Genomic DNA, 23,324 nt, shown 5'->3' with positions numbered 1-23,324 from the left:
CATTAGCAGCCTGATTCTCCAAATTTCTGCCATGCCAATTTGAAAAGATACTGTTTTCCAACAAATAAATATATTTCAATATTTTCCTGCCTACTTTTGGATGTGTAGGAGGGAAATGAAGCTAAAGAGTGTATGACCTGTGCTCTTACAGTAGACAACTGAATATTTATGTGTTTATAATGGATACATGTTTAAGGTTCAGCATTGCTATCTGTACCTATTATTACTGTTGTGTTAACATCATTATTAGTTTGCACTGTGGTAGAGATCCCCCTAAAGATCAAAGTGCCTTTGTATTATGCTCTGCATGAAGAAAATGAGAGGCCCTGCTCCCATGCTAATCACCTCTGCTCATGCTTCAGCTGCACAAATGTTATACTTGTAAAGTAGCTTCTGAGTGTATAGTCTTGAACATCAGGGGTGGAAAACACATACCAGATGAACTACCTCTGTCATGCTGTTCTTCAGAGAAAATGACTATGGCTACATCTTTGCAGATGCACGGCTACATCTGGTTTTGTACAGTTTGGCTTGTTTATGTACTCAGTTCATCGCTCTATCAATGGTTCTTTAATGATTTGGCCACTTTGTCTGATGTATTCTTGCACAACATTGAGATCTTTTCTCTGTAAAGTCTAAGTATCATGTGACTTGGTTTTTTGGAGCGACCTCTGGAGTTCAGGACAAGGAATGTGGCTGTCTGATTAGTGTTGAAGGTTTAGAGGTATGTGAATATGGAGAGTTTTCATACATAAGTTTGGTGTACTTCAATGAGCAGGTGCTTCTGGGAACCTGCTCTCCCACAGTGCTAACAGTTCTGGTGCATACCTACAGCAAATGTAACTTTCCTTGCAGGGAAGAAATACATGATTCTAATTTAGCATGGACCATGTAGATAATTCTTCTCTTTTTATCATTGGAAACCAGATATATTTCCTCTACATTAAGATGACATCCTTGGGGCAGTCAAATGACTGTTGCTTACTGGGAAGGCTATTTAGAGAAAGCTGTGCCTGACCTGTAGAACTGTTCCTCAGGACAGAAACACGTTTATGACTGAGGTGTCAAGTATGACTGCTGAGTTGCCTTGTCTGCTCATGAGTTTTGTTGCTTCATATTTTTCTTTCTCATCAGCGTGATCTGGTATAAAGAATACAACTTATTGGTTAAAAACCCAATCTATTTATATCACAGGCAGGACCTTGCATCATGGCTGGATAACATGCTTTGTCAGACCAGTGAAACTGATACGAATAACTCATAGGGTTTTTGCTCACCTTCAGCAGCACCTTCTAAACAGTTGCAATATCTCAACTAAAGCTTCATTCTCAACAAGCTGCTGACTCTATATCCTACAGTGGGAGAGCTGTGTTTGTGGCAGCCCTGGTTAGAAAAGACAGCTGCTTTTCCAGCTGTGATGTTGAAATCCTGATTTAGATGCCAAAATAGAAAAAGTTGTTTTTTAAAAACAACAATGGTAGCAAAAACTGTCCTTCTAACAAATGTATGGTATTATTCCTCAATTCATTTTTAAGACATTTTGTTTCACTTCCCACTTAACAGTATACAGAAGGAAACAATAAAACTTGCATCACAGATCTGAAGAGTAGCTCTTGGGCTAGTCTAGAGGAAAAGAAGGAGCATAAGACTAAGCCAAGAACATGTGTGGAGACTTGGCACCATGAAAATACTCCAAATTCCTGCTCCCATCCCCTCTGCTTTTTGTATGCCCATTCTAGACAATGTGACAATGTGTTTTCTTACTGGGTACATCACTGCTGGAGACAGGATGTCCTCTGGGGCTCCTCCAATAGGAGGATGATTTGTTGGTTTAGCAATCATTAACTCATCCCTATTTTTTTAAACGCAAATTAAAGTTGGCAGCAAAGTAACCTCATGCTGCTCAGAGGCAGCTCCTTGGCAGCTCCATGTTCTCCCTGGTTAGGTCCCCTATGCCAGCCAAGCCATGGACTTCAGAAATTGTTTGGAGTGCTTCAGCTGGCTTGCAATCAGATGTATGTTCCCAGATTGGTACTGGCAGGTAACTGAAAGGCCTCTCAGAAAGCATCTAGGGTTTTCATTAAAACCACAAATGCATATATTAGCAAAGTTATTTACAACTGGGAGGAAGGAGATGGACACCATGTACAAGTATCTATAAAGTAAAAGAAGAATTTTAGGTTACCAAGCAGTTAGAACTAGAGTATTTAGGTACATGCAAATAATTTCAGGTTAGGCTGAGGTCAGCAGTCTCCACTGGTTTCTAAGGCATTGATGGGAAGGTATCTGTAACATTCAAAAGGCTGCTGACAACATCAATCAAAACCTGTTATGTGACATGTTATTTACTTGGAGATCTGCTGTATTAAGATGCCATGTGGTTGGAATCAGATAATTTTAATTGTTATCACATGTAATTGTCAGCCACATAATCGGGTCTTACCGATCTTTAACAGTGTTTGTTTTTCAGATTTCTTTCCTGAGGCCTGAGCTCTTTGTGGATTATTTCAGTGGTCTTTTTAATATCAAAAGGAAAACTAAACTTTTCAGAGACCGGACATCACAGTGATCCTACATCTAAACAATGGACTGTCTGATGTTAAACCAACATTGTAATCCGAATTTCCCAAAAATTTCAGAGCTCATTATAAAATGCTCTTTAGCTGTAAAAGCAGCAATGGAGCTTTTTGTTCTAACCATGCAAAAGCAAACAGACAGATTCTGCTTTTACTCACATTGTTTTAAATGGATTTACTCTCTGTTTTCAGTAATGTCACTGGCCTAGCCAGTTTCTGGAAGATATAACATGTTACAAAATGGAAGAAGGAAGGATGCTAACAGCTATTATTGGTTATTTGATAGAAACAGAAAGTATCTGAAGATATATTATTATGCTAATTATTTTAAAAATAGCACCAGGGCCACACATGTATTTTGAAGCATATATGGTGGCAGTATTTTCCTGATTAATCTATTAAGATTTGTGAATCTGAGATGAATTCCATTTCTTCACTCTCTTTTACTTCAGGTTTGTATCTAAAAAATAAAGGCTGTTCTCTCCAGAAATTTGCAATGTTGCAAGACAAGTTGTATTTTACACTGTATTAAACTTTCTAAACTGTACTAAAATGTTTGATAAACCTTTTATTTAATAATATCTCTTAAGATTAAACAATGATAACCCATCTCTTTAGAAGACAATTCTTAAAAGGCAGTTTTCTTAATGAGACATATCACTGGCAGAAGAGAAAATGTTGGCTCTGGTTAAATTTGCATGTATTTATACTGATAAAATATGATCAATTTGCTTATATCTCCACTATCTCCACTATCTCTTCTTATGTTAAATAAAAAAAAAATCTAGTTTTGGTGAGAGGAATATTCCTCTTGGCCTTAAGAGCTCATAAAATGTATCTGGTAATTTTTTCTTGAACTCATAATCACCTTTATTCTTAGAAAGGCACCTAACTTTCAGTCTGGCTTAAGTTTCCAGCCCTTGGTGCTTCTGCTAGATGGAAGAGTCCTTTTAAACTTGGTATTTCCCTGCTGTGAATCTCTCCTGAGAACAACTAATGTCTTCCCATCTTCCTCATGATAAAATCAACATGGAATTACTTATTTTTTAGTTTGATTTTTGTTTACTAAAAGGAATTCTTGTTTGAATAACTTTGTGGTTCTTTCCTTTACCATTGCTGGTTTCTGTTGACTGCCCAGTTTTCATCATATGCCAAACTCTTGTCATTCAGAGATTGTATTTAGGGATATGTTTACAAGGCCATTGGTGAAGTTATTAAAGAACATGAAGCCTTGCACAGAACTCAAAGGAACATTGGAAAGATCCATTCAACTGCAAATTCCAGCTGATTCCTGCTTTTTTGAGATCTGTCAGACATTTTTTAATCCATTTGATATGTTTTATTGCTATTATAAAATACTGGAATCATAGTAGTATGTCAATTCCTGTGGATATGAATTTAACCCGTCCTTTCTCCTTGTTCCTTCTGTACTACTATACTAGCAGAGTGCCTTCCATGTGGAATAACTACCAGTAAAGGAGTCCCATTGAAGTCTTGATAGACTTGACCTGGCACTTTCTCTCCATCAGGATTTAACAGCAAATACTTTATTTGGCTATTGAGCACATTTTTTTACTGGTTGAGAAACTACTTAACTAAGCTGATATCAGTAAAGAATTTGATGATGTGAAAGCTTAACTGCAAATATCCATTGTGAGTTGCCTTTCAGTCTTCGCTTTGATTTGTGCTGAATATTATAGTACATATCCAGAAAGCAGAAAAAGCCATTAATGACACACACACAAAGACAGTATTACATTTGAAATTGTGACTCCGAAATTCAAAGCATGATGATTTTAGTGTCTTGTGCTAAAAGCTGATCCATTGTAAGCACTAAAACAAGCATATGCACTATTGAAATCAGGAATCTGTGTTGTTGGTATTCTTCAAGTTGTATAATTGAATGAGACGTGTGCAACCGATTTAGCTATAATGCAATGACAGAGAAATTAGCTTCTACAAGCTCTGACTATTGAGTGTGTTTAATGTACCTATGGCCCCAAAATATATGTATTTATTACCAAACCCTGTGGATAAACAGAAGTAAATCGCCCTGAGAAACCTGCTGCTAACAGTATTCTGTGGTTGGCATTCAAGTTAAATTGTTTTCAATGCAACTACTGTGGAGCATTTGTACCTAAGGTCTGAAAGACATTAAATATGAGACTAAGTAATGTCCTGTAGCTAGTATACATTAATACTAACAGCATGTATAACATAAACATGCCTAAGCAATTGGTATAACAGTGCCAAAGAGGCTGAGAGGAGTTAGATGATCACAAGGCAAAGGTCTGTGTATCTCCATGACCTTGCCATGGCCATTACAGGTTTTCTGACCTGCAGATTCTGCAGAGGTAAGGAATCATTAGCGTGTCTCTGAGTGCAAGACTTCTTCATTTACATCAGATTTGATTCTTGGGGTATGAATTTTTTTCAACATGTGTGTCTCTGGCACTTCCTCTCTAGTTAATTATCTGAAGAAGACACTTCATAAAAAATGCCGGGGTAAATTAGGACAAAGTCTACAGAGAATTGTTGTTTAGCTTAGAAGGAATTTCAGTTGTGGACAAAAATCTTCATTCTGCCTAAAAATAAATTATTTTTTGACTGCAGCAACCTTAAAAGTGAACATAGAGGGAATTAATTGTCTTCAGCTTTAAAAATACATAGAAAGATTGTTGCAATAACCTGGAGTATTGACTGCACATCAGAGGATGGCTCTTGATAATTTTCTTCCAGATCACTGTTATGAAAGGAGATTCCTAAAAGAGAAACATCTCCATCTCCCTCAAGCAGTAATTAGAAAACCCCAGCAAACCAAACAAGCAGTTGGCTGAATTCAGTGTTCACCTACATGTGCTGTTTCCCGTTTGCAATCAATGAGTAACTTCTGCATACAGCCCAGGGCAAAGTTTGGCTCATCATAGTAACACTTTAACATTAATTTAGGATGATTAATGATCAAGTCAGTTGCCATGTACTATTTGTGACTTCTATCCTAACACTGCTTAACTTTATATTATTTTTTAATTTACAGCTGCCATGGAAAATGACCAGAAATCTACTATCTGAGAAAACTCATCCATCATCTTCAGGCAATCTTCCAATCTGTTAACTTTAGCTGCTACTAATAAGTGTCTCAGTCCAGGAAAAGCAATTATTACGATGTTTCACAGAACAGCTTCCAGATAACATATGATGTAAACTGCTCTTGGGCAACATTTCTTCTAAGGAAACTCACTTTTTTTTTTCCCTGTTATTTTCTTTTTTTTTTTCCTCTCTTCAGTAAGCAACTTTACCAATGCAAGTGTGATAAAAATACAGGTAAAGAGGAAGAGCTCTTGGAAATGGGGTTTGGCCATAGCTACTGCACACCCATTTACACCTCCCAAAGATTTGAATTACAATGCTTTATAAAGCCCTTGTTATGGGTTTGATCAGTGTGCAGACTCTGTTAGTGAGGTTGAGAGAGCTTACATGTGACTGAGATATGGTCATGAATGTGTTACATCACATAGAGCCAAACCAGGCAACCTAGTTTGACTTCAGGCTCACATCCAGAGAGTGATATCTCATCTACTATCTAATATACCAACCAGCAATGCAAAACAAGCCAAGCTGTGTCTGTTGGCATCTCTGCTGATTCTTGCTATCTTGAGGCCCTTGAGAACATGGAGCACCACAGTGGGCTGCTGCCTGCAGTCAGTTCCCTGCTCAGGCTGCTCACACGTGGCAGCACTTGCATTTCTCTCTCCTCAGCCCCCACAGCACACGGGAAGGCTGCTGTGGTGGGGGAGGTGCCACTGGGAGGCATTGCTGTGAGGGTGGTGCAGAGATGGAGGCCTCTCCAAGGTAATAATAATGGATCATTATTGGGTGGCTTAGATGGATATCTTGATGGAGGATGAACCCACCTGAGCTCCCAGTGCAGAGAGCTTCCTATTAGAAAGGGGGAAATCAAAGCAGGAGAGTGTCAAAAGAGCAGTATATGGTTTATCTATGACTACCTTCTCTGTAGCCTGATTTCTGTAACGAGACATCTCTGTCAAGGGATTGAGGAGGAAAATTTTGACAACTCCTCTATGACAAAATACATACATTGATAAAGTCTACTTTCAGATCCTAGAGTCAATACATTTAGGATCAGTCAGATAATAATATGGTGGCATCTCACCAAGCCTCTCTGATTAGTTTTGAGTGCTGGTTAATACCACACATCTTTTTAGAAAGTTCCTCATGGCTAATACCTGGCTGTTCTTCACATGTCCTTGTAAGCAGATGATACCTTGTGACAAACTTTCTGTCTGCCCTTGCTTGACTCCTTGACCTTGAAGGCTGACAACATTTAGCATGATTCCAGACACCCATCTACCTCATCAGACTGAATGACTTGTCTTTTCAATTCCACTTCTCTAGTGTATTACAGATTCTCTTGGTTTGTTTAGATTTCTGGTTGTAGACTTGCTTTCTGATCCCTGAAGAATGAGATACTAAAAGGAAAGCATGATCTCTATTCCTTCCAAAAATTTCAGATTAGTGTTCTAGATCTTTCTGTGTAATATGTAATCCAAACCCTTTACTTTCTGAGCAAAGGTTTGGTCTTGACTATCATGATTAGGCTGTTTGCCTTTAATTGTCAAAGATGGATAGATACCAGCAAACAATTTGATTTTGATGTCTAAGAAGAAGGTAAGATACCTTGCTGAAAGGTCTAGAGTCAGTGTTTCGGAGTTCTTGGTCCTTTGGACACCCTGCCAATAAGTGCCTGGAAAGGCTGATTTTGGCATGCAAGTTCGTCAGGGTTTGGTTATAGGAAAGTTTACATTCTTCTTGCTGTTCTTATGTGGTTTAAAGTATTCACCAATTTAATTAAGATTCTTTTGTTCTCCTAGGCAGTAGTTCTACTGTAGTGAGATGGAAAGTGTTAATATTACTTTCCCTAAGATAGGACATATTGAGAACTTCTGCCTTGTCTTTTTTTTTTAATTTTAATTTTTTAAAAAATTTTTTTCATGTGAACAGTTTTTGGGCATCAGTGATGCAACATATTAAAATATGATAATGAAATTGTGAGCAGGAAACACTTAATGGTACCTGCTTGATTCCTGACAGCATTATGCTGTCTGTAATGATGAGAAAGGTAAAAATAAAAATGACATTTCCAATTTGGCAGGTGGCCTGTAGCATTAACAGGGAGTCCATCGATTTAAAGGATAGAAATTCTTATATGCCTAGTGAACTGAAAAAGTGCTACTTCTTTCTGTATATTATAGGAGGAGATTCTTTTTTAAAAAAAGTAAATTAATATATCAAATTTAAACTCATTTTTTGCTGTTAGTTTGAAACCAGAAATTGTCTCTTCTTTCCTAGAGACATCCATTTTCATTGGGAGTGACTCTGGCCTTTCTGGTATTACTGTTATGTTATTTCTCAGCAATGTCCTCAGCCTCTACAGTACAAACCATTAATGAATATATTTTTTCCATCCAGATATTCATTTTCTTGTATAAGACAGTCTTATTCCCTAAATCTTTTAGACCTATCACTCAGTTTATATGCACAACAGGTCTTTGACAGTTCTGTATTTCTTACAAAAGCAGAAAGTCGAGAGGAAATAAAAATGAATTCTTATACCTAAGTATTTGAAAAGTACTCTGGTCTAGATGTCACTAAGGCACAAATGTCGTATATTGAAAAGAAATCACCAGATGCAGAATACAACATTCCAGATACAGCAGATTGTATAACAATTCATACAAGCCTTTTTTGTCTGAGTAATTTACTCTCCTGAGAGTTAAGGGAAATTGGGTGACAATTTTTCAGTTTTGTATTTTGCAACTTATTGAGGTCCCTAAATTCATATTTCCTTACACTCTTCTTTTATACTGACTGTGTTTTTCAGAAGACATGTGTGAATGAAAATAGATCTGAAATTTGCATTGCTTTTGGGGCTTGGTTCAAACAGGATTAGCAGCCACAGAAGGATCTCACCAAAGGTTTCCATGACTTCCAGTTGGGTCATTAATGAAGACCTTTTAAACATTTTGGTCTTCTGCCTTTCATATGAAGAGGAAAAATGATCCTGCATTTGAAAAACATTTTGATATTGCCAGGGACATAGACATTAATCACAGTTTTACCTCTTTACACAGAGTAAGAAATAAAATACTGTTTAACAGAAAGACCATGCTTCATTGTATTTACAACAATGGAAACTGGAATATAACATTTTTATTTAAAAATCAAGCCACAGATTAAGTTTTGATTGCAGTATTTTGTACTGAAAATAAGAATAAGAAAGCAATTAAGTATTCATAGTCATGCTCTCACACAAACACCTTCCATGGTGAGCCTGTTTATGCAACTGAGTATGCCATACAATTGCTTTTATTACCTTCTTATAAAACAGCCTGTATAAACCACTTTTTTTGATTGTTTCTTTGTGTATTGTTGAGCATGTTTGCATTCTAAAGGGCTTTGCCTCATTAAAGCAATTACCATAAACTTGCTGTAGTTTGTTTTTTTTCCCCTTCTCCCTCAGAGCACTAGAAATATCCATAAAGAGCTCTTGCCCAGCCAGGATGTTCTGTGTCTCCCAAGGCTAGCAGTGGGAAGCTTCATTCTGAGGACAAAAAAAAAATCTGCAGAGATTTTCTTTAGCTGGAGCATCAAAACAACAGTGAGCCTGGGCAGGAAGGGGGTGAATGGGGTTGAGCTCTGCCAGCCCTAGCAGGGCTCCTGACCTCTCTCTTTTTGACACAAACACAGGGAGAGTGGAGACTTTCAAATACCAGTTTTGCCATGTAAGGGGAGGAAATAAAGGAAAGGTGGGTGGGTTTGTTGTAGGGTAAAATTTTGATTCATTCTCTTATGGATTTTATGGTTTCCAAGGAGGCAGGGCCACTGTTCACCTGCCCATGATAGTCCCTACCCTCTGCATGCAGATAATCAGATGGGAAGGGACCTCCAGTTTAATTCCTTAATACCTTAGGAACAACTGCTCAGCTGGTGAGATGTAAGATATGTATAACTCCTGTCAAAGATTTTAGCAATTTATTTCCTACCAGTGTTGAGGGATGAAGTGAGAGAACTCTCTAGGGTTGCACCTGGGTGAGCATAAATACAAGCTGACCGAAAGCATGGTGAAAACAAAGGCAGAGCTTGTCCTATGGAAAGGCTGATGAAATAGTCTAGAAATAATTTTCCTTGAATAAGCTTAACAAAAATTTCTTAAAAAACTAAGACTCACAGGTAGAGGAACCTGCTGAAGATAAAGGTGACAGGGAACACAGATGGCTGGAAGGTCTTTGAAATACAATCCTCAAATCAGAAAACACTGATTCAAACTCAGAACTTTCAAAGGGAAGGTGGTTATAAATTCAATGACTTTCTGGTCCAAGTAAAAGACTTTGATTTGCTGTCTCAGGGCAGCCAGAACTCTCTGCATTGGATATTCAGATTCAAAAGAGCAGACCACATGTAGGACTATAATCTCTTTAAGATGGCCCAGGGACATGGAAGTCAGCACCCACAGTCTGGGTGGGTTCTGGGCTGCAGTCTGCTTCAAAATGAGAGCTTCTCCTGTTGGAGATGCTCCAAATTGCATAGATGCCAAGGCTTTCATTAGGCAAGAGAGTGAAAAAGCCTGAGTTGGCAGTCCAGGAGTTACATTACCATGCTGAGAGGAGTAGATGGAAGTCCAGGTCTCTTCTCATGGCTGACATGTCATTGCTTGTGTAGTGAAACTGCTGCAGCCAGGGAAATGAGCAGAAGCATCCCGCCCTCTTCCAGCACACTGAGCTCATCCTGGACTAACACAGATTTTATTCTGGTTTTTCTTTATAGAAATATTTTTTACCCAGTTCTTCAATAGCTGCAGTGAGAGTCTTAATCTCTGGCTATTGATTGCTCAGAGCAGGCCCTATTTAAAAGGACTTAGTAGCATCCTAAAGTAGAACATCAGTGAGACCACTTGAAATTGTGAGATCTTTCACTCTGCAGGGAAACATTTTTCCTACCTAGCTCTAATAAGGGACAGTTCAATGAAAAATAAAAAAGATTTTAAGGCCAGGAAAGTATATAGCACTATAGCACTCAATAAAGGGGCCCTTTATTTTCAGGAGTACACAGGAGTAACTAGCATGAGTCTCTTGATATCTACAGAAATCCTAAACAGAGGTGCAGGGAGAAGAATTAGGCAGGCCTACAGTGTGCTCAGGGACTGCCCTTTGGGAGGAAAGCCATGATAATTACTGCTGTCAAACAACATGCAGTGCCATACCCACTGAGGTTCTTCCCTTCAGATTGCAAACTGAGGCAGTTGGAGGTGCCAGGGCTTATTTCTCACCATTCCACAGTCTCTTCAGTGCTTCACTTCTATGTTAAGGAGTTCTAAAGGCTCAGTGGCCTTTAGAACCTTTGACTGACCACACTGGCTGTTCTGCCCATCATGGTGCTGTGGTGAAATACATGAGAGACAGGGTCACATCAAAACCTGATGGGCATTGTTAGGAAGCCAGTAGAGAACCATCTGTGTATAAATGTAAGAAAATGAATTTAATCCTGCTTTCCTGTTTCACACAAACTCCCATTTAACCGGAATATTACCACACTTGGATCACTACAAACAGTAGGCTAACTCTGCTTGTCTATTCCAGTGGTGATTGCAAAGGGTTAGTCCAGAAATCTATAATCTCTCTCCTTTCCTGGTGAGTAATTGCTGGTGCTGTTGGCTGTAATCCCTGTGAGGTGCTGAACACCTACCTTTCAGCATCTGACTCCTAATCTCTAGACTTTGACTAAACCATAAACCCATGAATAGTTCCTTTCTTCGTGATCATGTAACTTCTCATACAATAGAATTCCCTCCAAGTACCTGCACCAGTTCTGAGTGTTCCTTAGCATTTTTCTTTATTGTAGTTATATTACTCCAATGCAAATTGTTCAAAACATCTGCACTGTTATCAGAGCTACTGTGATTTACATGAAAGCAACGATAAGTGTATCCTGCAGCTTTAAAAGTACTCATACCAGCCCTGCCTCTTCTTATCGTGACACTATCACACTGCTTCACTACATCTAACTCTAAAGAAGTGGCTTGTATTTATTTGTTGGTTGTCTCAATGATTTTGGAAGCTGCCACTGACTTTCCTAATTCAATAATGCTGCTACTACAGCATTAATCATTCATCATATCCTGAAAGCAAAAGCGGAGTGATTTAAGAACAAAAGGATTTAAAGAAAAATAAACACATGACCCACTGCGGCTGCTTTGGGGAAAGTAGCAATATATGCATGGCAAAGGCAGTAATGAATAGCATCTGCTTTATCTGTGGAAGAGCAAACAGTGTAGACATTGATCATTTCTCAAAAAGAGTGGCTTTGACCAAAAACATGGAGGAAAGCCATCCAGAAGCTATTTTGTGCAAATGAAGTGCAGATTTGTGTATATGAGTCGATACACCATTTGCTGTTTCCTTTCATTAAAACCACAACATTAGCACTGGAAAATTATTATAATGGTTACAGTCAAAGCCACTGTAATGCTCAATTCTCAGAGAAGTCAGTGAGTGAAGGGGAGGAAAAAATCCTTCCGATCTCAAAGAAGTGTTCTTTAATGTAATGAAGCTCTAGTGGAGTGGCTCAGGTATCTTGTCTTTTCATGCTCTCACCAGCTTATTGTGTAACTCATTCATTGCATCCTCAGGGCCACCCAATGGCACAATGGGATTTCTCAAAGCACCCTATTACCACCTCGGTTTCATAATTGTATTGAAGCCAAATCCTGCTCCTTTCAGGATGATCTACAGTGGGCCAAAGTAATTAATGGTATGCCTTGGCTGGCTTTCTCTTCAGGGTTATTTTAGCCCCCTGGCTCCTAGGGGCAGAGTTCTGCAGCCCTCCCAGCAGCAACACTGGCCTAGAGTCTGACCAGAGCTTCACACTAACCTTGTTCCATGCCCCTCTCTGTAGACAAGCAGAAGAAGGCATGGGAGTTGTGCAAACTAATACTAGAGGGAATCTCTTTGCTTTACATTCTGACATATTCATACATGAAGGGCTTCTGCTCAGGCATAAGCATTTGCAATGTGCATTATTCAGTGCCTGTGAGGGGCTGGCTCTGGTGAGATGCTCACAGGAGGAAGGACGTAGAGGAGTACCCCATGTACCCCAAGACAGTGATATCCAGCCTCAGAGCAGCTGACTTAGGAGCTCTTCTTCTTTTTCCCTATTCAGTGTTGCCTTGTTGCTGCTATGAGGCAGATTGCACAAGACTGCACAAGCTTCTGTGTTGGGCCAGAACTTTTCTCTCAACAAAACTAGGAGCAAAACCTCCACTTACCTCCATGGCAACCTGGAGCCCAGGTATCACTGTGCCTACAGCTGTCCAGTGAAATCCTCCTCAAATTGCCTTTACAAGCCATTCCTTTCCCTGGAAGTGCTCAGAACCAGATCCTGCTTGCCTCTTCAAAACCAAGCAAATCCCCTACCCAAGGCAGCATAATCCTTGTTATCTGGAGCAGCAACTGCAGTACAGTATCCCCTCATAACAGGGGACTTTTCACACACACAAACCTTTTGTGTTACTTTCAAAGCTGCAGTGTCAGAAGATTATCAGCCAGTTTGTAACTCAAGTTATCCACCTCTTCCCTCATAAAGTGACCATAAAGGCAAAAGGGCAAATGAAATTTCTTGGCATCACTTTTAGACCTAAGTTGGGTGAATGGCTGGTCCCATGAGCTGACTCCCTTCTTGCCTCCTGTAAATGTGCAGCCCTGTGCCTGAGCATAGCTGGGGTTTGGCACACTTACACTCCACCTCTGCATTGCTGGGAGAGGCCACTGAAAATATACAATCCCCAGACGGGAGCGATTTAGTGAAATTGAAAACAGACAGGGGGCATTGAAACAAGGAGGTGTCAAATGTTCTCCCTGCCCCACCAAGATTTTGATGTGGCTGCTATGTATACCTGTCTGTCTCCTCTTCATCGCTGTCTAAGTTTGAAAGTTAAAATGCACAGAAGGAGTGGAATTAGAGCAAAGTAACACACCCCTCACAGACACACACACATGCGCTTTTAATTGTGTGTTATTACCAGTTAATTTCAGCTTGTCCAGAGGCAGGAAGAAAACAGCCTATAGTGGGGCTTGGGCCTCCAGAGGTATTGTAAAACATAACATCCAAAGGCCTTCCTTGACTCCATTGCTTCCTCCAGCCCACAAAGATTGTATTAATTCACATTGTTTGATTTTTCCAGATGCCGCCGCTTTCCCACTGTAGTCCTTCTATTATTTTTTTTTTTTGCTTAAAAAATGTACTTTAATGCATGAGTGAGTGATAATGGTGCTGCCTTTTGGCAAAGAACAAGCAAGAGGAAAATTAAGAAGTCAAGATAGCTTGTAACAGTCCCAAGTAGCCGCATATCTCAAACAGAGTAAGAATGCTTTATTTGCATATATCACAAACTTGGAGGCTTCAAGGGAATCACAGCATTGCTTGGGCTCACAGAAATTGAAGGGGGAGCTAAGAAAGATATTTATTGCATAAGGTTTTAGAAAGTTATATATTCTTCCTGTCCTCTTTTGCAGTAGTAGTAATGGTACAGAATGTGAAACAAAGGTGTCACTGAAGCAAGGCAATAAATTAAAAGCAAATTACTACCACAGAGTATAAATCTACCACTGCCAAGTAGATTTGCATTTCCTTATTACTGGTGGGAATAGGAAAAATTCTATGAGATAGAAGACATAATATTTAAAGCATTAGGATTGTGCTTAGACTACCAGTATTTAAAAATACAGGGATAATTTGGGATTTGTGAAGCAGTGGGAATCTTATCTGCACCCATTAAATTCATCAAATGGCAAGTAAAAATAAAATAGTAAAAAGAGTAAGTGAGCAGGAATATGTGAGTTTGGTGCAGATTTTGCCAAATCTCACTTTGCCTCCCTAATCTCTCTGAATCTTTGCTGTTGTCCACAGAAGGGTGGAGAGAGGTGAACCAGAAATCCATTTCTCTAGACTTCCACTAACCTCTAAAAAAACACACACATGAATCTAAGGGAAAAAAACCCCACAGCATCATGCAAGTTAAGCTGAATATTTCTATCAATCAAAACCATCTGGAACATAGGAAGCAAAGTACTCTTTATAGCTAGTGAATAAAAATTACTCCCATAAAGATTAAATGGCCAGCTTTTACCAAAGTAAGAGGTTTACCATGGAGATGCTCCATTTATTAGGATCAATGTCATTACTTACTGTACTGTTATTGCTTTATTGCTATTACTACTACGTTTACTATACAGCTGGGCAGTGTGATGAAAAATATTAGGACATAGCTTGTTTTTTTTTTTTTTGCTATGTAAAAAGAGCATTTTGAAGAGGTTCAGGTAGTTGCAAATGTATCAGTAATTTAATAAATTGAATAGACGGTAATAAAATGGCAGCTAAAATTCAGTGTTGATAAAATATTTATATAGCCAAAAAGGAAAAAACCGCCCACCTTTTTTCAAAGAATTCTCAAGCACTGATTTAGAGGGGAATCCTAGTTGGCAGTTCATTGAGATACTCTTTTAATATGAAGCTGTGGGTTAAAACCCTTGATGGGATTTAATGGTATGGATGAGAAACAGGGCAGCAGAATGCTCTTACATAAATCACTACCACCACTTCCTCCAGCACTGCATAGGTGGGACTGGCTGTTCTGTCTGCAGAAAGAAAGTGCATTTGGAAATGAACTCAGAAATTACTCTGACTCATTGGTGGAGAAATTGGAAGGCTGGGATTTTTTTCTCTTTGAAATGGAGAGAAAAAGAAAGGGACATGATAAAAGTAGAGAAAATAATCAGTGTTCCCTGTAACACATAGCAAAAAGTGGACGCTTGATAAAAAGAAAAGGCAGCTAAGTCCAGATCACCAGTAGGCAAGTTTCCTGCTTCCTGAGGGCTCACATGGACTCAGGCTTTGCCAGAGGATACCAGAATTCAACAACAGGAACTCAACAAAGTCTGAAGAAACGCTGAGCTTCTTTTTGGGCAGTGATGCTATCTGTAGTTACAATAATTAATGCCAAGAAAAATAACATTAGAGAAAATATAGGAACTCAAAATATAGTTGAAGCCAGCACTCATTATTTTAGGGATTATTTTGCAATCTTTATTGGACTGTTGTCAGGGCAGGTAATACATCATGTTATTCTGAGCTCTGTCAGATATAGGATAGTAAGCAGATGCATCAGGTTGGTCTAGAAAAGCCACAATATTGTCCCGTCTAAACTATAAACGTGCATTTTTGTTGGGCCATGTGATAGCAATTATCAGTTTTTACTGCAATGGCTTTCCTCCTGTACTTTGTAGTTCATTTTTGTAAAGAAGGAAATAAATAGGGTTTTCCAGATGGAATTTTGAGCATAATTTCTCTCTGATGAGCTGCTGACAAATACATATGCATATTTTTAATTACTATCCTCATTTTAAAATCAGACTGGTTCATTAAGTGATGGAAAATGGCTCAGGAAAGACAGTGCTTTGAGCCCACTGCTTCTGGAAAATGGTTCAGGAATGTCAGGCAGTTCTTTAAGCTCTCTGCTTCTGTTCCCTAACTTTTTACAACACACAGGATCTGCCATCCAGACAGATAGGACACTTGGTATCTTTTCTTTTCTTCAAATTCTCTGTATTTAAAATACTACTCCAGTGGTTTCTGACAACTGCTTAGGGCAATTTTGCTTAGCCTAGCGGAATGTCCTGGAAACTACTGGCAATGATTTAGCTCCCAAAATTGGAACACATTTAGCAGAGACAGAAAGCCTATGAACAAATAATGGACAAATGCCAGAGTAAATAAATGTGGTTTCATGAGCTGTGGTCAGAAATGTCTGTCTTTCAGTATGCAGTGCAAATCTTTTGCCAACATTTACCATAAAGTTATTACACAAAGCAGTTTTTCCTCTCAGTAAGACAAACTCAATGAAAGACTGCCTCTAGTCTAGCAGCCTAGCATTGGGCTGCGATAGCCTGTCATGCCACGAGGAAACCTGTGTGCAGTTGGTTTGCTTCAAGCTGTGCTTTTGATTTTGTTACTCAGCCTTCTGCACAAAAAGAGAGAGGCAGCAGGAGAGAGCATCCCTAGAGTTCACCACTCCTTTAGGAGAACCACAGGGCAAATTTTAGGCATCTTGTCTCCCAAGCCCACTTCTTGGCCTGGCTGCACAAGTCCTCTGAAAGCACTTTCTTACACCGTCATTTTGGAGAGAGGCATTGCAGGCATCGCCACCGCCCAGCAGCATCACCTTCCTTTTCAAATGCCCCATCAATGGCTCCAGGAGAGGAAAGGGCAGGCATAAATCAATGGCAAGCTATTGCTGATGCTTCTTCCTGAAACTCCTTCACCATGTGTTGTAGGATGGTATTTACATTATCAATAGGTGATGGTTGCTGGACATGGGTCTAAGTGGTCAGAACTTCTGCTCTCCTCTATGTCTTTGGAGGAACTGACTGATGTCATCTTCCAAATTCTGCAGGAGAAACCAAGAATTTGCAGAGCCTCTCTGTAGCCATAGGAACCCTGACTCCAAAGCTAAACAGCTAGACATGGCTGGTTTTGGCTGCCCTCCCACCAAAAAGGCCCTTCCCAGCTACCAACCTCCCATGCAAGAACAGAAGAAAAAAAGTTTGGTGGAAGGGCTTGCCTCACACTCAGGCTGTTTGAGGTTGACCCAACACCAGGGTAAAATAGATGAGGGAACCAAAATGACATTGTTCTGCTCTGCATAGCTTTCCTTGTACTAATCACTGAAAATGCAGAAACAGAGACCAAATTAATTTTGTGTGTTGCCTATGGATGTTAAGCCTCAGCTGAGTGTATCAGCCCAGGCACAATGCCATATGGAATGATTTTCACCTCCATCCCTTGGTGTGTGAATGAGAAAGCATCTGGTTGAAGAAGAGTAATTTGAAATTTTGTTTAAAATCTTGCCCCACCTCTTCTTCCACACATGAAGATATGTAACCACGCACCGTGCCCCAATATTTAGAGAAGCATGTGAATCAGACCAGAACATGAATGAAATAGTTAAATAGGATTCCTAACTGAAATAGTTAATGGGAATCTTGTAATTTACAACTTTATGAAATCCTTAATAAATGGTGTTCTAGTAGTTTTCTGGATTTTCACCACTGACAGGATCCAGGCAAACAAAGCTAAATTATTTTGATAATGCTAGATAGAGGCCAAATTGAAGTTACAGGGAAAAACTGTTCTGCTTTGAAAATGTGGAATATTTCTGCATATGAAAACGTCTAAACCCACCCAAGCATTCTCTAACAGGGACTGAATAAATTTGCTCTGCTCTAAGCCCATTTCTTTAATGAACGAGCAGCGTTCTGTGCTGTGCCCGGCAGATGCAATAATAGCAATGTCTGGTGAGCTTCTGCAAGGAGCCCTGCAATGAAAGCACCTTCCCCTCCCGCCAAGTTAAAAGAGAGCAGGCTGACATGTATTGGAAATGCACGGGCAATATAATGATAGCAAATTGCTTTGGAAAGAAAAAGGTTGCGCAGCGCACATGTCATTTCCATCCCCAGCTCGGAGGCAGTGCTTCAGCTCCATCCTTTGTGTCTCCCTCCAGATCTACGCCCCTCCTCACCCCTGCCTTTGGGGAGAGCGCTCCCCGCGCTGTAGATCAAAAGCAGCATCTTCACTACAAAGAAGGAGAGAGCTCACGAGTCTCTACTGGCCCGCCTCCCCCACCCCCCCTCAGAAAGTGGCAGCTTTGTTACCCTCTTCATCACTCTTTTAAGAGCATATTGGAAAAATTCTTTCCTTTTGGTCCCTCCTGATGAATTCCTCTGACTGGGACATTCCTGCTAGTGCCTGTTTCCCTGTTCAGCCCTGTCCGGGCTGTGCCATGAGGCTTTTGTCACAACAATGGTTCTTCTGAGATGGTGACAGAACATCATCTAACACCCAGGAAAATGGGGCTTAGCCATTATTTCTAGAATATATTTAAGCCCTTTGGGAGGTTGCTATTGAAAAGGCCAGGGATGCTGACTATCTTTTTTTTTTTTATTCTGATGTCTAACAAAATATAAAAGTTGTCTGCTAGCCTGAGGAGGAACTTAGGTTTCAATACCTCGAGTGGGCGGCCACTGTGGGTCCCGAGCTGTCAGAAATTAAGGGGAAATCATATTATCCCCACAATTATCCATTTGGACACATTACTCATCCCCCCTCTACTTCCTTGACCCTTGGGTTGTGTTTGTGCAATTCCAAATGCATTTTACAAAGCCCTGTTTTTATTTTTGCTCAAAACTTTTCAGATTTTTCAGCTCTGTGAAAAAAATCCCAATTGCGAAATGGTGTAAATCACACTCATCCACCTTTCTGATGTGCAATGCAGTCAGAGTATCTGGACATTGTCAGGGCATTGTAGCTCATATCCCAGGGTGACTTTGTTATAAGAAAGGAGTTTAATTTTTTCCTCTTTTGTAACCTTGTGAAATTTCCACATTAAAAAGCAATCACATCTTTCAAACCAGCAATGATTGTGTTTGGCATCATGGCTGCAAACCCCCAGTGTGCAGGGCTGAGCTTGTTTTCACTAAAATGAAATCAGCTTTCAAAATAAACGATCTGCAGTAACATTATATTCCCCAAATCTTATAATCCTATTAACAGAGTTGGATTTTTTCCTTTTTTTCTTCTTTTTTTTTTCCTTTTTCTTTTTCTTTTTTTTTTGTTTTGTTCCCATTGCCACCAGACTGACAAGATTGGCCCTGTTTAGGGGGTACAAACAGCAAGTCAGTTGAGGATGTAGCCAAGACATGCACTGCAAGCCGAGGACCAGCTCTGCCAGGGCCTGTGGTTAGAAGCTCTTAACGACTATTGTAAGCCCTTAAATATAATCATCTGTATTTCACCTCCACCTAAGGTAGTTCATGTGTAGCATGTTTATCTTCTCACACAGCCTTTCAAGAGACTCAACAACAAGCTCTGTTTGCAGAAGTGAGAGGGGAATGGGTTGCCTTGGCTCTCCCCATGAATGAGGCTTCTATCAAAAAGGACACGGCGGTGCCAATGTGATGAAGGGAAATGTCTCCAAATTAGCCTGGGCAAAAATCTCTTTGCCAGAAGTGGAAATTACGTGGTAATATCAAAAGGCAACTTTACTTATATATAATTCCAGGTTTCTCTGCAAGTATTTTTTTTGGAAGAAAGTCAGAAGGACTCAATCTTGCTCTGCTTTTGCTGGTCCTGCCTCCCGTGCCCTTCCCATGGAGGGGACTGGGCCCCCCTCCTCTCACAGTGCACCTTGGAGTCACTCAGTTGTCTTAAACCCTGACTAAAAAGGTGCAATAATTGGCCCAGGAGGTAGAAATCCTCGTGATCGTGGCAGAAGTTGTATATTCATTTTGGGATCAGGAGGGAACACACAGAAAGTGCTGAGACCATACCCATGGAAGTGTTCCTATCCCTCTGCAATTCTTCTGTGACAATGTTTATTTGGGGCTTGCACTTCCTGGAAAACTGGGTCCCCCCTGCAAAACCCATGCTTCTGAGGGGTCAAAGCTCCCAAGGGCATGGTGGGTCAGCAGCTGCTGTAGGCTTCCAAGTGCTAGGGTGCAGAATTTGTAATGAAAAGGTGTCAGGCCCCTCCAGCTGCTCTTGGGGTGCCTGGTGTAGCCCGGAGAGAAAACTGGGATGCATGGGATCACCAAAGCTCAGACACTCCTGGCCCTCCAGGACAGCTTTTACTGCAATGAAATGCTGAGGGGGGAATGTAAACATTGCTTTTATTTTGTAACCTTTTCTATTCATTAGCTGATCAGGACAGCAGTGGTTTCCTTAGACTTTGGATCTGAAGCTGACAGGGCTCTGCAGCTGCAGGCACATGGAGCTGGGCACAGTAGCCTCTGTCAGTTGTGAAAGCAGCTGCCACCTCCTTCAGAGCCACTGCTCCCTCCCTTGTTTACTAAGTGGCTTTGCCGTAGCTTTTTGTGAAATTTAAAACCATAAAGTAAAAACATTAGATTATGAGGTAAACAGGCACAGTCCTTTCTGTTAAAACATAGCACCTGCTTCTCCTCTCCTCACCTCTTCCCTAACACTGCCAGCTGAAACGTATTTTTGACAAACTCTGTGATTAATAAATCACAACAGGTCAGATCTGCTGCCACTGAAAGCCAGGAGAGATGTGCTACTGATGATGTTGGGGGCCCCTCAATCAGTATTGCAGTCCCAGTTTTGTAAAAAAGCAGTGCTGAGATCCCCGGGGTAATAAGCTCAGTTTAAAAATCAGGAGATTTTTAGGTCTAGGAAACAGGGACTTTATTTTATCTGAGTTTTGATTTTTAAGCCTCTAGAAGATTACATGGCTGAGCTTTGCTGTGTAACCAAGAAGATTTGAGGCTTCAAAAAGTAAACAAAGGAAAGATGATATTCTGCCAGATTGCTTCTGCCAGGAGCTGGGGTTTCTGCAGGGCAAAATATTCCAAGATTTGTGACAAAATCTCCAGAGCTACAGCACTCCAGAGCTACAGCATAAGAAGGCCCAGAGACCAGTCAAAACATTCACATGTAGCTGCAACAGTAAAATTGCTGTTTAAGCAGGTAATTTCAGGGCCAGACTCAAAAATTATTACAGTCTCTTCCACTGTTCTGGTTTTAATAACTGCACATTCCATGTAAATTGCTATTGGGATACTGTTAGCCTTCTGATAACAAATAAACATACCTACTGAAGACACAGCCAAACTGCATCTGCCCTCTGTATTCATTAAGTGCTCTTCAGCTGTAGGATCAGATACTAAAATTAATTATATTAATAAGGTACAGATTTGCCTACAGTTTCTCCAGTGCACTCTGCTTAGGCATGGCTTCTTTTTAGTAGAATTTTTTATTAAAATATAAAGTTAGATTTGACAAGCATTCATAGGCATCTCAACGAATCTGCTGTGGACTTGCCTGCATTCCACTCACAGACATCCTGGTAAAATCACAGAGTAGATTTATTTGGAAATTATATCTAGATTGTGTCTGTTGCATAGTTTCTTTTGTTTTTACAAAAGAAATTATTCAAAAGGCCGTCTAGTTTTACATACTGAAAGAGTTCTTAATTTCAGTGGTATCATTACAAACACCTAACACAGTGTATAAAATAGAGCAGATCCCTCCTCCGTCATTGCCCTCATTTTCAGGGGACTCAGACCACCTGAAATCTGAATCTGCTAAACATTGCCTCGCTTCCCTGGCTCCCATAACACCCCCTTCATCTTAATGCTGGAGCAGGCAGAGTGAGTGCAGACTGCTGAGTGCAGAATAAAGCTTTTGGAAAAATATCCCGCTGAACTGGAATCTTTCTGGGAAGGGCTGGATGTGAGAACTGAAGTGCGAGGCTGATTCTGGGGTTGTATAATCTTTTTCTTTTCAGAGCTCTTTGCCATCCAAGAATTGGAATTGTTGTAATAACAAACAAATGCAAGCAGGCAATGATTTGGGAAGAAATCTAGGTGAGATTTGGACAGGAGCAAGGAGACTGGGATGCATGAGTCACACTTTTTATTTGGGATTGAGTAAACTCAGATTCTTAAGCAGATATGATAACGTGAGTGTATATGCTAATTCCTAACTATGAAGATTTTTACCATAAACAATGGTAGAAAAAAGTAGTGGAATAATTATGAAAAATATACTGACATTTTCCTTTTAAGAAATTTCAACTTTTTTCCTGAAGAAACAGTTTTCTAAGGCAATTTACTCAGACAATAATAGAAGTGTATTTATGTAGCTGAAAAGATTAGTAACTCTCCTGAGAGAAAACAGCAGATTCCATTACCCATCGGGAAACTACAACAACTTGCAGCTGCAGAATGAAAGAATAAGATCTGCTGGAGCTTGTGCCAGGAGGAGCTGCCTTGTGCCCCTGCTCACTGGACTGTCCTCTTCTGGCAGCCCCTGTGAACCTTGACTGCCATGTGTATGAGCTACGAGTCTCAAGGCTGGTGTTTGCACTGCAGAAGTGTTCAGTCAGCACAGCATAAACTTATAAAGTGCTCTCCAAACAGGGAGAGGGCTCAATGAAGTTTCCTCTCCAGTTGTTCCAAAGTTCCAGCCAAAAATCTCAGTGGGATTTCCCGGAGGAATTGCAGATCAAGCGCAGCAGAGCTGCAGCCAAACACCAAGGCTGGAGGTTTGTGTGTTTGCTGCTTTCTTCCTCGGACTCCTGGGTCAGACCCCACTCGTGGGTTAGCTGAGACTGTCACTAACCCTGCTTGGCCACTCTCACCTTAGCCTTTGCCATGATCTCCTTTCCTCTGTCAGCTCTCTCACTGCAGCCTCACCATCTTTCATTGTTTGAAAGTGAACCTCTAAAGGGTATTTTTTTAAGGCTCAGTGCCTAGAGCCACTTAATTGCATGATAATCTCAGCTTTTGTTTAAAAATAAATGTGCTAAGCCCTCATGATGGTGGGGAGAAGATTGTACATTTGAATTTTTGGGGATTGTTGAAGGCAAATAAAAATATCTAGTATATATATATATGTTTAGTTTCATGGTCTGGAGGTGGGAAAGTAGCATTTTACAGTATCACAAGATTGGCAATAGCATACTTGGTTTCCAACAGGACTGACTTTTTTCTCTTGGCCCTTGTTTATTTCTGCAGCCTGATGTGCTTGTGGCTTGGCAAATAAGTCTCCCTGGACCATTGTAATTTTTTATTGGAGCATATATAACTATTGGGACAACAG

The 23,324-nt window shown here is 40.2% G+C and overlaps 2 long non-coding RNA genes across 2 annotated transcripts in view; both read left to right on the top strand.

The window, feature by feature from the left end:
• The window catches only part of LOC136558874 (uncharacterized), a 32,960-nt gene extending 23,880 nt beyond the window's left edge, over positions 1-9,080 (top strand). The window contains exon 2 of the long non-coding RNA XR_010783941.1: positions 5,614-9,080. This is a non-coding gene — a long non-coding RNA (uncharacterized lncRNA). The remainder of the gene's footprint in view (positions 1-5,613) is intronic.
• Positions 1-23,324, top strand: part of LOC136558862 (uncharacterized) — a 76,987-nt gene that overhangs the window by 31,614 nt on the left and 22,049 nt on the right. The gene's annotated exons all lie outside the window — the stretch shown is intronic.

Source organism: Molothrus aeneus, chromosome 1 (assembly GCF_037042795.1).
Source record: "Molothrus aeneus isolate 106 chromosome 1, BPBGC_Maene_1.0, whole genome shotgun sequence".
Taxonomy (NCBI): domain Eukaryota; kingdom Metazoa; phylum Chordata; class Aves; order Passeriformes; family Icteridae; genus Molothrus; species Molothrus aeneus.
Note: the sequence above shows the minus strand (reverse complement) of the source record. Positions and strands in the feature narration are given on the sequence as shown.